We start from the raw sequence: 17,502 nt of genomic DNA on the forward strand, positions 1-17,502 counted from the left end.
CCTAGAAATTCTATCCATAAAAATTATGAATAGAATCGGTGACAAAGGGCAGCCCTGACGGAGTCCAACTCTCACTGGGAACGGGTCTGACTTACTGCCAGCCATGCGAACCAAACTCCTGCTTTGTTTGTACAGGGCCTGAATGGCTCGTAGCAAAGAGCCATGTACCCCGACTCCCGAAGCACCTCCCACAGAATACCCCGGGGAACACAGTCGAATGCCTTCTCCAGATCCACAAAGCACATGTGAACTGGTTGGGCAAACTCCCATGAACCCTCCTGAATCCTGGAGAGGGTGAAGAGTTGGTCCAGTGTTCCACGACCAGGACGGAACCCGCACTGCTCCTCCTGGATCCGAAGTTCAACTATAAGCCGGACTCTCTTCTCCAGTACCCCTGCATAGACCTTACCAGGGAGGCTGAGGAGTGTGATTCCCCTGTAGTTGGAACACACCCTCCGGTCCCCTTTTTTAAAAAGAGGCACCACCACCCCAGTCTGCCAATCCAGTGGCATAGCCCCCGATGTCCATGCAATGTTGAAAAGGCGTGTCAGCCAAGACAGCCCCACAACATCCAGAACCTTGAGGAACTCAGGACGGATCTCATCCACCCCTGGAGCCTTGCCACCAAGGAGCTTCTTAACTACCTTAGCGACTTCAGCCTCAGTAATGGACAAGCCTATTCGCATGTCCCCAGACTCAACTGAGAATGTGTTGGTGGGATTGAGAAGGTCCTCAATGTATTCCTTCCACCGCCCAATGAAGTCTTCAGTCGAAGTCAGCAGCACACCATCTCCACTATATACAGTGCTAGTGGCACACTGCTTTCCCCTTCTGAGTCTCTTGACGGTTTGCCAGAATCTTTTCGGAGCCGACTTAAAGTCACTTTCCAAGGCCTCACCAAATGCCTCCTATACACGGGTTTTTGCCTTGGCGATGACTGAAGCCGCAGATCGCTTGGCCTGTCGATACCTGCCAGCTGCCTCTGGTGTCCCACAGGCCAACCATGCCCGGTAGGACTCCTTCTTCAGCTTGACGGCATCTCTCACCTGGGGTGTCCACCACCGGGTTCGAGGATTGCCGCCCTGACAGGCACCGACTACCTTACGGCCACAGCTACAGTCAGCTGCTTCAACAATGGAGGAACGGAACATGGCCCATTCTGAGTCAATGTCCCCCACCTCCCCCGATATCTGGTCAAAGTTCTGACGGAGGTGTGAGTTGAAGATCAATCTGACAGGTTCTTCTGCCAGACATTCCCAGCAAACCCTCACTATACGTTTGGGCTTGCCTGGTCCGACCGGCATCTTCCCCCACCACCTCATCCAACTCACCACCAGGTGGTGATCAGTTGACAGCTCAGCTCCTCTCTTTACCCGAGTGTCCAAAACACATGGCCGCAAGTCCGATGACACGACTACAAAGTCAATCATTGAACATTGGTGCCATGTGCACTTATGGACATCCTTGTGTTCAAACATGGTGTTCGTGATGGACAAACTGTGGTTTGCACAGAAATCCAAAAACTGAACACCACTCGGGTTCAGATCAGAGAGGCCATTCCTCCCAATCACACCCCTCCAGGTCTCACTGTCATTGCCCACGTGAGCGTTGAAGTCCCCCAGTAGGACAATAGAGTCTCCAGGAGGAGCACTTTCAAGCACCCTTTCCAAGGACTCTAAGAAGGGAACTGCTGTTCGGTGCATAAGCACAGACAGCAGTCAAGACCCGTTCCCCAACCCGAAGGCGTAGGGAAGCTACCCTCTCGTCCACCGGGGAAAACCCCAACATACAGGCGCCGAGTCGAGGGGCTATGAGAAAGCCCACACCTGCCCGCCGCCTCTCACCATGGGCAACTCCAGAAAAGAATAAAGTCCAGCCCCTCTCAAGGAGATTGGACCCAGAGCCCTATATCTAGCCGGTATCTCTCAACCTCGCGCACCAACTCAGGCTCCTTCCCCGCCAGTGAGGTAACGTTCCAAGTTCCAAAAGCCAGTTTCAGCAACCGAGGATCAGAACGCCTGAACAACTTGTGATAAATATAAAAAACATTTAATGCAATATTTTATATTTGAACAACTTGTGATAAATATAAAATATTGCATTAAATAATTTTACACATTCACCCTGTTAAAGGTGTTTTTGAGATTTACAATGATTAGGTAATATTTCTGTATCTTTTATTGTTTAGAAAAGAAACAAGTATCCGTATGTTATTATACATATATCTATAAAATATCTTAAGATTGGTTGGAAATAAGGGTTTTCAAAAGACGTGTTAAACTAATACATAATGGGAAACAAAAGGTGATTCAGGGACATATAAAAAAGGGCGGGGTGAAGAGCTCACCCCGAAATGGGATATAAAGAAGGATGCTTTGTGATGATCTTTGAATTGTGGCTGTCCGGAAACCACCTTGCCACCTGAAGCTCAATAAATGAAGAGAGGACCCTTTGAAAAAAGAACTCGTCGACTGACGTTGGGGGCAGTCGTGGGCTGGAGGTTAGGGATCCCCTTGGCTGACAGTCCATGACTGAGATGTCCTTGAGCAAGACACCTGACCCCCAAGTGCTCCCCGGGTGCCGTGGATAGGGCTGCCCACCGCTCCGGGCAAGTGTGCTCACTGCCCCTAGGGTGCATGCATGAATGTACTTGGGTGTTTCACTGCACGGAGGTCTGATTTCACAGAGACAAACGGTTGTTAATTCAATTCTAAACTTCGTTTGTCTTTTGCTGAATGCTTTTTTAAATTGTATACCCTTTTTGCATAAGAGAGCAGAATAATAGAACAAAAACTTAGAATAATTAGTGGTAATATAACATATGTCTGTACTTGGGGCGGAGGCCCATCACGTTATATCAGCGAGCCGCTCAATGCAGCCACTGATACAACAGGACTGACTGAAATGTGTAACAAATCTTTGATTGATTTCAGTATTTCAGCCACATTCAGTAACACAGTTCAGTTTTATGTATATATATATTTTTTTTAATCTACCAAAATAACGACAGAGCACCTCAAATATTTTCCACCTGCCGAAGTACCTCTTCCCCTGCCGAGTCCAACCAAAATCTGCCCAATCTGCCTGGTCAAAATACTGCAATTTCCCTCTGGGATCAATAAAGTATTACAATTCTGGTTCTGATTCTGAGTACAAGCTCTGTACAGGTGCTCTAAATTAGTCACATGACTTTGGATGACTTAGTGATTCACAAATGTCACAATACAAAACAACATGTCACAAGAAATCAACCACATATACACCAATAAAAAACAATCTGATGATACCAGCGTCAAATTTCTAAGATTACAAGGTTAACATCTACAAAGTAAACACTAGAGGGCGCCAATCTCAACATGTGGGTCTATAGAAATGGGCTAAAATCAAGACCTTTATTTAATCCAAGAGAAAAGAACCTTTTAATTTATAGATGTAAAAAGTTTGGTTAGGTGTCTGTTCTCTGCTCTCGTTCCTACGTTTATATCTGGAATATAAGAAAATAAAGCAAAAGCTTTCATGCTTTAAACATAGAGAAATTGGAAAACATGAACTTTCTTTTTGAAAATGATGCCCTGTTTCATTTACCGTCTTAATCAGTTTCAGTTTACCTACAACTGACTTAATATCATTGATCCATTTGACTGTATAATTACATTTATTTAAATTTGATTGACGTCTGCAGTAAAATCGCAGACGTGCATCACAAACAAAAAAAAAAACTATTTTATACAATAAAATATTTACATGCAAGGAAGGCAAATAAAAAAGAGCTGCACTTCAACTTCATTCCTTTTTCATGTCTTTAAGGTGTAAGTTGTATAACTGACACAGCGAGCTCAGTGCCTCATGTGTTCATTTGAATATAGGCAGGATCTAACCTCATTTATCATGTTTAATAGATGTGATGATCATGTGAATGAAATGAACTTCATGGTTTTTTACAGATTTTTAATGTATATATAAAAGGCCGGGATTCCTACATGGTTTATCTACTGAATGAAAGCAGATACTCCGCACTTTAACTTCAACACTGCTGACCTGCTCAGCTTCAGGGAATCAAGCATTTATTTATTCATTTATCACTTTTTTTGTGCCATTATTAGAGTAAATAATGGCATGAAAAAAGTGATAAATGAATAAATAAATGCTTGATAGATGGTATTTCAAATTAAAGAGTGCAAGTTTTTCCCCCACCATAAAAGTTTGATGAGGGAGAAATGAACTAAATGTCTGAAGTGGAGTCGGTCAGTGGAGTCGGTCAGTTTCTTGATCTGTTGATGATCAACTTTTTGTGCAGCAGCGACCACAGCCTCCCAGACCCTGTTCAGAGAGGTGTACTGTTTTACTTCACTGTAAATCTCCCGTTTAAGAACTGCCCACAGGTTCTCAATTGGGTTCATGTCAGGTGAGGACGGGGGCCACGTCATAAGTTTTTCATCTTTAATGCCTTTACTGGCGAGCCATGCAGAGGAGTACTTGGATGCATGTGATGGAGCATGTCCTGCATAAAAATCATCGTCTTTTTGAAAGATGCAGATTCTTCCTGTACCACTGCTTAAAGAAAGTGTCTTCTAAACACTGGCAGTAGGCTTGGGAGATGATTTTGAGCTCATCTTCAACCCGAAAAGGTCCAACCAGCTCATCTTTAATAATACCAGCCCATACCAGTACCCCACCTCCACCTTGCTGGCGTCTGAGTCGAAGTGGAGCTCTGTCCCGTTACTGATCCAGCCACGGGCTCATCCATCTGGTGGATTTTTCATTTCATCAGTCCATAAAACCGTTGAAAAATATGTCTTCAGATTCTTCTTGGACCAGTCTAGACACTTCAGCTTATGTGTCTTGTTCAGTGGTGGTCGGGTTTCAACCTTCCTTACCTTGGCCACGTCTCTGAGCACTGAGTACATCTTGTACTTCTTGATACTCCAGCTAGGTTGCAGTTCTGGAATATGACAGAACTGGAAAGTAATGGGTTCCTGGTAGCTTCACGCTTGATTCTTCTCAAATCCTTGGCAGTTATTTTGCGTCTTTTTCTCTCAGCACGTTTCTTGCGACCCTGTTGACTATTTCCAACAAAACGTTTGATGGCTCTGTGATCACGCCCCAATATCTTAGCAATTTCAAGAGTGCTGCATCCCTCTGAGAGACTTTTGGTCATTTTTAACTTTTCAGAGTCAGTTCAATCTCTTTTTTGGCCCATTTTGCCTAAAGAAAAAAGCTGCCTAATAATTATGCACACCTTGATATAGGGTGTTGACCTCCTTAGGCCACACCCTCCCTCATTACACAGATACACATCACCTGCTAGGCTTAAATCCATTAAGCATTCAAGTTTATCCAGCTTGGAGTTAGAAAATAGGCCTAAAAATGAAAATATGGTCAAAATGCTCACTTGCCTAATAATTGTGCACACAGTGTATTTCCGTATTTTCGTGATATAATTAGAGAAAGTTTTGTGACATCCACTGAGAAATATCTGACACCCAGCTGGTCAGTCTGTCTACAGAGTCTTGATCATCTGAAGGAATATAAATGTATAACTGGGTGTCGCCAGCACAGCAATGGAAATGTATATTATGTTTCCTAATGACGTCACCTAGAGATAATATACATTACTGCCTGTTGAAACCACAGAACCACTAAAGAAGTGGTTCTCAGCCATGGTCCTAGAGAACCCCCTGACCTTCACATTATAGTGCTCCCTCTGCTCCAACATGTTAAGCAGTCCTTCCTGAGTAAGAAAGGGTGTTTTAGAGCTCTAAAATGAGCAGGGGGTATTCCAGAACCAGGGATGGGAACCAGAACGATTAAAGGAACCACAGAAAAACCTAAAGGAACCACAAAACCACTAAATGAACCTCAGAACCAAGCTGGTTTTCATGGCTGAATATCTCGTATGGGTTTTAAATTCCAGAATAATTCAGGATGACTGTGTTTTAGTCAGTGCCTCATGACGTATCTGCAATAAGTGAATCATCTCTACGTTTTTTTCTTGTATAAATTGTTGTAGAACTTACTATTAAAACACTTATGATATTTTCATGTGTGCTTTAAGCGACAATGCTTTAATGAGATGATAGAGATCGATCAGAGAATTTCTTTGTTTATTTGAAACAATTTTACCACATAATTACATTAAAATTTTTTTACATTTTACAGGCGTATTACAAACTAATATAAAAAGCTCTTTGAGTGTGAAGTGAGGTTTAGGAATCAATCCGTTAGTTTTCTTTGCTGTACTGTTTTTATGAGAGTTTTGCACTGAATTCTGTGTTACTGTTTATCTGAATAGAGACGTTTCTTGTTTACAGCTCCAAACGAATATTTACATTCAGCATATTGTCGCTGTCCAAAGAAAACCATGCATGTCCATTTTTGTCGATTTTCAGTTTTCTACATCATTTCAATACACCAGCTGTCCTTTATGTTGTGCGAAAATTTCATGATGAACGGACCAATCAAAAAGCTCCAAATCACTCAGAACTAAACATATTTTACATTAAATTGTGTGTTTTTGCCCTCTGCTGTAAAGCTGCTATTTTGGAGACTATTCTGTTTTACGTTGAACAGTGAAGATATACAAAAAAAAATCATTAAAATGATTTTTTTATAAGACCCTAAATTCCTTTTTCATTTCATTAAAAGGAGATCTGTGATAAAAAGGCTATTCTCAGTACCACAGCACACATTTTTCTGTCATAATAAAATGAGTTTATAGGTCAAATCAAACTAATTTCTAATGCATAACAGGGCAGATGATCAGTGGTGCTGAGCTTTAATCTCTATTATTGTCAGAGGGACTGATGTATGGATAGGGTTACCAGTGAAAGACTGACCAGTGAAAGATTAGATACAAGAACAGGCCTAAGCATCACAGAAGGAGATCAGACCCTTAATGATGCTTCACAATTACCTCTAATAATGGCTGTGTATATATGACTTAGTACTTTACTAACATGTATGCTTCATTATATCCTGACTTGTTAAGAATTAGTCTATCCACTAATTCATTTTGATTAAGGCATTAGTTAAATATTCATGTTTGCTTATTTGTTGACCAGTATTGTAAAGTGTTACCAACAATTACATTTAAAAAAAACATCTTTACACTCATTTACTTGTTTGTACAAAGATTCCAGACACATTTCCCAGGTTATGTTGATTTTTAACACAATAAGGTGAAGGTCTGCACTGAATAGAAAACCCATAAAATTGGGGTTTTGGGAATTGGGAAGCTGGGGTACAGTGTGAGGTAGTGATGTGGTGGGTTTTAGCTCTGAGCTGAGGAGTCAGAGAAGTCAAAGCACAAACCACATCTGAACACCTGTAACTTCACACAGACACGATTAAAGATGCAGAACTGAGTGAAACACTTTTCTAAACACTGTAAATGTCCTCATGTTTATCTGTCCGACTCTCAGCAGCTTCACTGCACTGATAAGAAGTGCATTAGTGTATTTGATTTCCCGTTCCAAACCACAGAACTGTTCAAAGAACCAAAGAACCGCTAAAAGAAACCCAAAGGAACTTCAAACCCACTAAAGGAACCACAGAACCAGGCTGAAACTCAGAGTTCAAGATATGGGTTTTAATATTCAAAAAATGTGTGTACAGGTTTTTATCCACAGTCCAAAACTAGACACTGTGTCCAACAGCTGGAGGAAACACCATCATCTCCCAGTCTCAGAAGCTTTAAGTAGAACTGCACAGCTGAAGACTGGAAACATGGAGGAGACTCCAGAGAAAGTTCTAGTCTAACAGAATCAGCAGAACTTCTCAGGATGACTGTGTTTAACTCAGAGCTTCGTGATGTAACTGTGAGCAGTAAATAATTCAACATTTTCAAACTTAATTAGTCATATCTGATGATTTATTGATCTTGATGCTTTAATCTGTTACAAATTAGGTTTTGACAAGGAAATGATTTCCTTGTTCTTTGAAGATCAAGGCAGTGTGAAAAGCAGTTCAAGACATTTAATTAAATGTAAAAAAAATATTTCAGCAATTTTAGTGAGTTTTTGCCATTTAGGGTACATTTCTGAAATGTTTGCTGGAAAAGAATTTCCTTTACTTCGTCTTTACTCAGGCTTTGGTATATGATACTTCAAATGTCAGAGTGCAAGTTTTTCTCAAATAAAAAGGTTTTAATGAAGAAAAAGAACCTCATTTATGATGTTCAACAGGTGTGATGATCAGCGGTGCTGAGTTTTTACCTCTTTCGTTGAGGCAAGGACAGAATAACGGATAGAGTTTCTCAGTAAAAGACTGACCAGTGAAAGAGTAGATATGAGACCTGGACTCAACATCATAGAAGGAGACCAGACCCTCCTCATAATCCACAAACACCCCCACCTTCTGGGGAGCCTGTTTCAAGGAGAAGGAGACAGGGAGAGACTCTGCTGCTGTATATTCAGTCTGATTTCTCAGCCACACAGCCCAGTATCCATTTTCAGGTCTCAGTAAAATCTGTCCCTTCCTGTAACAGGACTCTGTGACCACTCCTAAATCCCACTTAGTCTTCTCTCTAACCTGAACCTCATAGCAAAACCTCCCTGAGGAGAACCCCTCCTTTCCCAGCACACAGGGACAACGATCAAACCTCTCTGGTTTATTAGGGAGGTTCTGTCGTTTGTCTCCAACTCTCACTTGTTTTCTATCATCAGACAGGATGAGGAAGGGATGAGCTGAATCAGGATCCAGAGTCACGTCCACTGAGAGAGAAATAACAACATTTAAGGCAACAGAATCCTACATGTTTACTCTTATACACAGTCATGTGCAAAAGTTTGGCTGTAAATAAGTTAACATATTCTCTATAGGGAACACACTTCTGCACATTTTAATACACAATTACAGAACTGTGCAACTCAACACACTGAAAAAAATAAAACACGGCACATTTTGTCTTTTATTTTTTCCCCCGAAATATTAAGCTCAACAAAAAATAGAAAATGTACACTAATATTAGCAGAAAATGCCATATCAATCTGTTCTCTGTAGAAGACGTGTTCACTTATTTTCACTTAGAAAATCAACAAAACACAATCATTCTATATTAATTTTACTAAAACTGTTTGTACTGGACTGTATCATGTGATCAGTGAGCACTCACCTGCATACTGTTCAATTCTGTTCAGTTCTGTTTGGAAGAGAACAATCGACAATAACGTTTAGCGTTATGATTCAAACCTTACTTAATTAAATACCCAATAAGTATGACCAGCATTTCAATATGATGACCAAGTCACAAAGTGTAGGAATATATATGGATGGGTGTATTAATAGATAAAACATTATAATTCAGTGTCTAAAGACTTCATTTACTAAACATTCCTTTTCAGATCAGGACCTTAATGACATCCTAAACTCTCTTTTTCATTGAACATCAAAATGACTTACTGATCAGTAAAATACTCACCACTCTCATGAATCTTCTCCATCTCCTTACTGAGGTCTTCCTGAAGCTGAGACAGAGCTCTCCTCAGAGGCTCCACCTTCAGATGAGAGTTAATCCTGACCTCAGTCCAGTTCTTGGTGGGTGGAGGGCTGCAGAGGGACGGGTAAACCTACAGTCCAGCAGGAGAGAGGAGAAACCCCTCAGCATGGGCAGCGCTGTCCTGTGATGGACTGCATTACTATGGAGAAACAGAGGGACTCTGACCTGTAGGAGGTGGAGGTGGTCCTCAGTGTGGGAGAGCTGCTCCAGCTCAGTGTCTCTCCTCTTTAGCTCAGTGATCTCCTGCTCCAGCTCTTTAATGAACTCTTCAGCCTGCCTCTCTGCTGCTTTCTGCTTCTCCTCCATCACCTCAAGCAGCTCCGCCTGGCTTCTCTCAATGCAGCACAGCAGAGCTCTGAAGACCTCCACACTGTCTGCTTTCTCCTTCTCTGTGCTTTTCTAACAGGAGACAATAATAGTAATAACACTATTAATAAAGAAGTGCTCAAAAAGTTTTACAGAGAAAGAATATACATTTCATCCTAAAAGAACAACAGAGAATAATAAAGGAAGCAAAACTTAAAGTAATAAAATTAAAACCAGGAATTTTAATCCACAAGTACCTAAATAAAACATGACAGTGAAAAAATATTAAATGGTAGTGCAAATTTAAAAAGTTTTAAGCTTCAGTGGTGCTTGAAAGTTTGTGAAACCTTTAGAATTTTCTATATTTCTGCCTAAATTTGACCTAAACCTTAATTTTCACGCAAGTCCTAAAAACAGACAAAGAGAACCAAACTAAGCAAATGAGACAAAAATATTAGACTTGGTCATTTATTTATTATCCAATATTATGTGTCTGTGAGTGGAAAAGGTATGTGAACCTTTGCGTTCAGTATCTGGTTGGACCCTCTTGTGTAGCAATAACAGCAACTAAACATTTCCGGCAACTGTTGATTAGTTCTGCACATCAGCTTCCTATTTTATAATTTGCTACTATAATTCAGAGTTCATTGTTCTTTCAATGATGGTAAGCTGTCCTGGCCCAGATGCAGCAAAACAGGCCTAAACCATGATACTACCACCACCATGTTTCACAGATGGGATAAGGTTTTTGCTGGAATTCAGTGCTTTTACACAAGTTTTTTCCCTTCTCCATACTTTACGCTTCTCATTTAAACCAAAAAGATCTAATTGGACATTCTGAATTGCCCCTGTGTGTGTGTTTGAATGTGTCTGTCTGTATTCAGTGCAATGGACTGGTGACCTGTCAAAGATTTTGCCTGCCTTCTTCCTAATGACTGCTGGGAATGGCTCCTGCTCCCCATGTAACCATGACAAATACATGTCTTATATAGTGTGTGTTTAATTTGGCTCTCTTTATCTACTGTTAGGACTTGTGTAAAAATCTGATGAAGCTTTAGGTCAAATTTATGCAGAAATACAGAAAATACCAAAGGATTCACAAACTTTCACACACCTTTGTACACTTTTTTATAGTAACAATGGATACTTGACGAATGTCTTGTGGGAGGGAATTCCACAGTTTTGAAGTAGACAGTTAAACATTTTGACATATTACAAAGTCATTCATTCAACTTATTATACTAGATAACCAGTAACCAGCTGATCAACAGGTGCAATAGAAATATCATCAACAAAGCCATGGAGTTGACTCCATATTCACTCATAATATAGTTGAATAGAAGCATGTAAAAGGAAAATAAAAGTGGCACCAGAATAAAGCCCTGAGGCACTCCACAAAAAATTGTCACACATTCCATTTGTTAAATTTGTCAAGAGAACCAAAACACTGTCAGGTTTATCTGTGTAAAAGCACTTCAGAACATTTTTAAAAAATCCAGTCTAGCATGGAGCAATATGAACTATATGGATTTACACTGTCATTTGCAGCACGTTTAAGAGAACAAGCACTGATACTGTGTTCTCATCAATATTCATACATCACTGGCAACTTTCACCAAAACTGTTTCTGTGTTACGACCAGACTAAAAAAAAAAACCTGTCTGAGTCTGAGAAAGACGTTGTTAAAACTCAGGTAAGACTCACTTTATTGAGCTCTACAAACTGTTTGATTTCCTCAATCTTCTTCAGTCGGTCCTGGATCATCTGCTGAACTTCAGCCTGTGTCTTTCCCAGCTGAGTCTATAAAAAAGGACAAAATATAACAAAATCACTCATTCATTTAAACCCAAACACAACAGAACAGAGGGAACTTTTCTCTAAATGTTCCTCACCTTCTTCTCTCCACTCTCCTCCTCTATGGGAACAGTGCTGTGAGTCTTGTGGTCTCCTTCAGTGCAGAACTGACACACACACGTGTGGTCGTCTCTACAGAACAGCTCCAGGGGTCTCTCATGTTTCTGGCAGATGTAGTTCTCCAGGTTCTCCACAGGGTCTATCAGTTTGTGCTTCCTGAATGAAGCGATTCTCTCATGAGGATCCAGATGAGTCTTGCAGTAGGAGGCCATGCAGATCAGGCAGGACTTCATAGCTGCACTTTTCCTTTCAAAGCAGACATCGCAGAGCAACTGAGATTTGTCAGGTTTCTCTAGAGCTCTGCTGGATTTGAGCTGAACTGACTTCTTGAACTGAGCAGCCAGTCCAGAGATGAAGGTGTTCACGCGCAGCTCAGGCCTTTTGGAGAATTCCTCTTTACAGACTGGACACTGGCAGCGTGAACTGCTGTCCTAGTACTCTTTGAGACAGACCCTGCAGAAGTTGTGTCCACATGAAGTGGTGACCGGATCAGTGAACACATCCAGACAGATGGAGCACTGGAGCTCATCTTCAGACAGGAGACTACTGGAGGAAGCCATGACTGACAGAGGAGACACAGAGACACCATGAGGGAGATTTGAGTCCAAAGAAAAAATGCATATAAACTGTTTTTTTAATGTTTCTCTATGTAAACATAAAGGACGTTTTAGGAAATGTACTCATCTTAAATCAGTCACATTCATCTGACTGATGAGCTTCACATCCTACCTGTCAATCATGAATCTGTAGCTGAACAAACGATCACAGCTTCTGCTGTAAAACACGGACCAAACTGACAAACCCTGACCGACAGTGACGGACAGAAATGATCTGAACAGCTGGATGTGTTTTCAGTAACAGACCGTAAGAAACTTAGACTCATTACCACTTTCACTTTCTCTCCTTTGGTCTGCTTTTCTGCTTCTTCTGAGTTTATCTGTAGAGTTTCACTGAGTTCCTGCCTGGAGAACTTTCAAGCTGGAACCTGTGTCCTGCTGGAAGAACTGACTTCTGTTTATGAAGCTCCCCTTACTTTCGTTTCTCCTGAGTGACATCATGAAGCCACTCCCATGTATGCATGGCGATGGTTTGTTGTACTTGCAGGTTTTGGCCAGTAGGTGGCGGATATTCACCAATTGAATTACAGCATCTCAATATGCAGCTTTTGCTCAACACATCAAACAGTTGTGTAGTAAGTTGTGCAGCTGGTCAGCTGGAATAAAAGAATAACTGATGACCCCATTAAAGGCTATTAAAGTTCACTTCTTTACAGACACAGACAAGAAACGTCTATCAGTGTTTAATCATTTAAACACAGAGCCGAGTTCAGTTAAACCTGCTCTACAAACTTTCCTTCACTCATAATCACAAACTGTCATTAGTCATATATAACAACACAGCTGTACAGATGTTCCACATAAAGACCATCAAGATGAATCAGACTGGTGTTTTTGTAAAGATCAGTGACATTTCAGCTTGTCAAACACCTCACACAAATACATTATTATTATTATTATTATTATTATTATTATTATTATTGTGTGCAGTCATGCTGATTCTGACTCCTGATGATCATTTGGGTCTTCATGCATTCCTGATTCCTCTGCTTGTATCCATCCATACTGTTGCTCACAGTTCTCTTCCCTCCATCATCTTCATCTTTTCCCAGCATATCCATCCTTTCCAATGACCTGTTTCTTCTCCAAAATAAATATTATATCCAAAATAGGAGATCATCAGTGTGGCATCTGGGCTTTGAGTGAGAAGTGAAGCTGTATTTGGTTGAGAATCACTGGTTTGTTTTCTTCGCTGGACAGTTTTTCCAGTGGACTTGAGGTATTTCGCCATCGTGTCCATTGCCTCCTGTTGTGTGATTGTGTGTGTGCTGAGAACAGTGTCTAAAGAGGAAAAGCAAACAGCAGGTTAGTTTATAGTCAAATACTGTACATCCTGTGTACAGTGCCAACAATTTTTTTAAAAACTGTACACTGTTATTCCATTAGGATCTTTTTTTAGATCATAAGTTGCACGTCACAAGTTTCTCAAACCAGAAAATGACTTTAGTTCTCTGCTCATCTTTTAATATCACGCTGGAGTCATATTCTGGCACCGGGTGCAACCTGTGCCTTTTACGTGAATTAAGAAGGGCTGGAAGATTAAAAGGAAGCCGGCAGCTATGAGGCTAACTTCATACCCCTGGCGCGCTGTCCATGGGGCCGAACGTATACATACATACATAAATGCACTCACAATTTCAGTGTTTAAAAATATCTGTTTAATAAATAAACACATTCCTCACGATACAAATTATAATTTAAGTGACTTGAAAGATAAAAATATAATTGTTCTGTGGTGCTTTAAGCTGCACGCTCCTCTCTGTTATGTGCGCAGTAAATAATAAATTATCTTCACAACACCTTGCCAGGATAGCTAACCAGCTAACATTACTGGGCTAACATGTGTAATTAATAAAATTATGCCCCTCAGGTAACTGACTTGCCTTCAAATTAACTCTCCCGACATGCTCCATTCACTCTGTACAGTCTGACGAGATTCTCACCGCCGGGTCTGGTGAAATAGAAAAAATGCCTTGATATTAATAGATGATATACTGCACATATATGCACGAAGAAAAATTCAAAAGGACATACATATACATTTATATTTCACGCCCAAACTATGAAGCAAAAGCACAATAACTTCACACACAAAACAGCAGCACTTACCAGTTTAACTCATTTCAGTCAACTGAACAAATGTAATCGGCAAATAACCACTCGTTTTCAATTCATGTACCATCTAGTTGTCCAGCCTCAGTGCCATCCATCCCATAGACATATACAAATAGACGCCTCATGGACCGACACTGCCTATTGGCCATAAAATATTTGCATACACCTCAGAAAGTATGTAGCTGCACTCCTGTACATACATACATACATACATACATACACACACACACACACACATACATATATATATATATATATATATATATATATATATATATATATATATATATATACACACACACACACTCCAGGGTAGTTAATTCGGCGATGTGGTGCTGCCTATTATAAATGGTAAAATAACCGACATTACTGTTCAGTATTCTTGTGAAAGGTAATCCCACGCGATCTGCTTTCCACACTGCGCAGATTATAGTAACCGTAAACATTATTGCTCTCTGAGTTGGTCTGGTGGAGCCTTCAGTGAGGAGACCCATCCAATAACGCAGCGACGCTGCGCTCCAGCCCGGAATGAGGCGTCTATGTCTACATGTCTCTGATCTGTCCCCTCTCTGCACACGCAGGGCCACGGATTTAAAACACGCCGCCTCGGCTATAATACCACCATTACATGCTCTGTAATTCTACACACATGAACTACAAAAGAACATGAAAAAAACAGTTTAGTGGTCCACTTTGGCTTCCTATGAGAAACTACATTAGCAGCCAAACCTAAAACACAACGTTACTGACGTCAGCGCTACAGGTCAGTGTCCAGGGACGCATTAGCAGCTAAAGCTAGCTTAAACTAAATCTCACATAAACTGGCCTCATAACACACTAGTAGCGTTAAATGAGAAGCACACACTCAGGAAACCGCAGTAGCGACCGCAAAAAGGCAAACGAACATCTAAACCTGTAAAAATATCGAATTTTCATCCACGCGTTTCTCATTTTTGCTCATGCTAGCTAGTCAGGCGTCCTCACAACACCTAGCCAGGATAGCTAACCAGCTAGCGTGACTGGGGCCGCCTGTTTAATAACTCTGTGTGTTATTAATAATATTATCTCCTCGGGTTTTGACTAAACTCTGACTCTGCTCACCTTAGCTAAACTTTAAAAGATGCCAAGTGAGCGAAACAGCCGAACTCTCCCAGCGACGTCACACCAACGGTTATAAAACGGCGCCAAGCAGCGGGGCGTCACTGTATAAAGTCTCGCGAGATTATCTCTCCGCCGGGTCTGGTGGAACAGAAAAACGCCTTGATATTAATATATGATGCGCTATAATACCGCGAAAATTATGTAGGAAGAAAAATAAAAAGGGACAAACATAAACCTTTACATTTCACGCCCTCCGCCGGCATCACTGACGACTCCCAGAATCCCTCGAGTGATCACATGACGCTATGCCTGATTTCACTCCTGCTCTATTTAAACTTCTTCATTTGTCATTGCGACGTTTTGTTTCTGCCTTAAAACCTTCCGAGCGGTTTCATTGCCTGATGTTATCTCCCTGGTTAGTACCTGCCTGTTTTTGACGACGTTTTGGACGAATGAATGAATTATTAATAATCCATCCATCCATCCATTTTCTAAGCCGCTTCTCCGTCAGGGCCGCGGGGGGATGCTGGAGCCTATCCCAGCAGTCTTCGGGCGGAAGGCAGGATACACCCTGGTCGCCAGTCCATCGCAGGGCATTATTAATAATAATAATAATAATAATAATAATAATAATAATAATAATAATAATAAATACCTCTTTCAAAATCCAACGCCAAAGAGTTGTTTGTACATTTTTCATCCTTGCATCCAGCCGTTTTTTAAACTTGAAATGGCAATACATAGGCAGGTTGAAGACATTATGTTGATTCAACATTAATAGTTCAACGTTTGCACAATCGTTTAACATTAAATGTTGTTTTAACATTGTTTCAGCGTTGAAACAATAACAGACATTATTTCAACCACATTGAAAAGGTCGGTCGTGTGCCAGCTGGATATGAGACCTGGACTCAACATCATAGAAGGAGACCAGACCCTCATAATCCACAAACACCCCCACCTTCTGGGGAGCCTGTTTCAGGGAGGACTCTGTGGTCACTCCTAATGTCCACTCAGTCTTCCCTCTGACCTGAACCTCATAGTAAAATCTCCCCTTCTTTGACAGAACACAGACACAGCGATCAAACCTCTCTGGGTTTTTAGGGCGATTCTGTTGTTTGTCTCCACATGTGACCTGTTTCCCGTCATCAGACAGGACGAGTTTAGGATGAGCTGAATCAGGATCCAGAGTCACATCCACTGAGAGAGAAACACACAATTTAAAGCCATTTAGCCAAAAAGGGTTCTTTTATTGTTACAAGCTTTACATTATAACAATAGCAGAACCCTTTTCGGTGCTGTATAGAACCCTTTTCAAAAAAGAACCATCTACAGCACTTTCTCCATCAATCTTAAGAACCCTTTTATGATGCACAGAACCATTTAATCATGCAAAGGTTTCTTTCAGTGTTCAAGGTTTTTTATGGAATCATTTTCTTTACTGAAGAACCTCAAATAACAATCTTTTCTTTAAGAACATAGTTCCTTTACTTAATTACAAGTTCTCTCATTTTGATTCATGCACTTTAAACATTTGATGATGAGCTGTGATGAAATTAGCCACGACCAAGTGAGAGCCCCTCTAAAACCCGTCGTAGATTTTTCTAGTCTCTTTTATCATCCTGAGCGCAATCCATGACACAAGCTAGACAGCAAAATGTGACTGTTAGCTCACATTCGTTCCTCAAAATGAAACATCCGAAACATCCTTGCGTGTAGTTTAGTCAGAGATGCGCTCGATGCACAAAATCTATTCAGTGAAACGTCGTCAAGTCCTTGAACCTCAAGACATTAACTCCGGAGCAGTCAGATGATCTGGAGGGCTTTCCAGCAGGCCATTCCAACCTTGTATTTGGAGGACCAGAAATGAGACGTATAAGATGAGAAGTCGTCATGCATAATTAACATTACTGTTGTTTGCTTCAGGTAATGAGGTCCTTTTTAAACACGTTT

At 40.9% G+C, this 17,502-nt stretch overlaps 1 pseudogene; it reads right to left on the bottom strand.

Annotated features, from left to right (window-relative positions):
* Positions 1-7,567: 7,567 nt before the first annotated feature.
* On the bottom strand, positions 7,568-12,589 carry LOC119262368 (annotated as a pseudogene).
* Between the last annotated feature and the right edge of the window lie 4,913 nt (positions 12,590-17,502).

This window comes from Pygocentrus nattereri, chromosome 2 (assembly GCF_015220715.1).
Source record: "Pygocentrus nattereri isolate fPygNat1 chromosome 2, fPygNat1.pri, whole genome shotgun sequence".
Classification (NCBI taxonomy): domain Eukaryota; kingdom Metazoa; phylum Chordata; class Actinopteri; order Characiformes; family Serrasalmidae; genus Pygocentrus; species Pygocentrus nattereri.